The 1,216-nt window shown below is 33.0% G+C and overlaps 1 non-coding gene across 1 annotated transcript; it reads right to left on the reverse strand.

Annotated features, from left to right (window-relative positions):
• Window positions 1-221: 221 nt before the first annotated feature.
• Window positions 222-293, reverse strand: TRNAD-GUC (transfer RNA aspartic acid (anticodon GUC)). The gene has a single exon. It is a non-coding gene; the product is annotated as a tRNA-Asp (tRNA).
• Window positions 294-1,216: the final 923 nt, after the last annotated feature.

Below are 1,216 nucleotides of genomic sequence, written 5' to 3' on the forward strand. Positions count from 1 at the left end.
AGGCCCCCCTTTTTGTTCCTTCTGTTATTCGGTAATTTGAAGGCATCCGTCCCAAATTTGATATTCTTTCCATTTTAACAATCTAAAATTTTAACTCTTATATGACATTAACAAGATGTTTTACTCTTACATCAATAGGTTCCATATTTCATACCGTCATATCTTCCAAGACCATAATTTTTAATTTTCGAAAAAAAGTTAAGTGCACAAATCACCATATTCTCCCCGACGGGGAATTGAACCCCGGTCTCCCGCGTGACAGGCGGGGATACTAACCACTATACTATCGAGGATTGTTATACGCCAACCATCTAATCGCTACCATAAATTGTGAAAAATGCCAAAAAAGGAAGAGAGAAGAGGGTAAAAAGAAACCACCCTTAAAATTAAAAAAAATAAATAAATGTGTTTTTTTTTAAAGAATGTATGTATACATGTTCGTTTGTGTGTTTGTATTTGTTGGCATTGTAAAAAAGACCGCCTATGTTTAGCATACCCATATTCAGCTCTTTGAGTGCTTAGGGGTTGAGAGAAGATTTCATATCAATTTGCCAACCCTTCACAAAGAAGTTGTTTAACCCCTATATGAAGAAAAGGAACATACCTACTGAAGACCAGATTACCCATCAAAGGTAGGTAAAGGCTAGATTACACATGCCGTTAGAGTCATATGTAAAGTGACTCTTTCAACAATTATCTGTAGCATTTTTATAGCATACTTTTAGGCACTTCCTAGAATATTTAATCTAAAAGCAACTCTTGTTAATATAAAATATAGAAATATATGGTGTAATCCATAAGGAATTACTCCCTCTTCAATCGTTAGTTTGTATAGCATATTTTCGACGATCCTCAGAAATTTTAAACTAAAATAGTAGCATAACTATAAAATACCCACCGCTTTAGAATTATTTTAACACAATCCGTTTACATAATTTCAAATAGTACCAAATTTGCATTATAGTACTTATGGTATACATATTTTTCGAATTTCGAAAAACTCTTTGTTTGTCCATCCTACATTACATTAAAAAAAAATCTTTCACCCCAAATTTCAGATTTCCAGCTCCATTCTTTCACTAATATCTAAAGTTAGTACCATTTTGTACTTTTCGTAATTTTTTGTACGTATTTCCAAATCCACCGTAATATTTCAACCCTTCACACATACAGTGATTCCAATGCCACGCAATACCAAATTTAGTACCATCTGTTA

Source organism: Musca domestica, unplaced genomic scaffold (assembly GCF_030504385.1).
Source record: "Musca domestica strain aabys unplaced genomic scaffold, Musca_domestica.polishedcontigs.V.1.1 46, whole genome shotgun sequence".
In the NCBI taxonomy this organism is placed as follows: Eukaryota; Metazoa; Arthropoda; class Insecta; order Diptera; family Muscidae; genus Musca; species Musca domestica.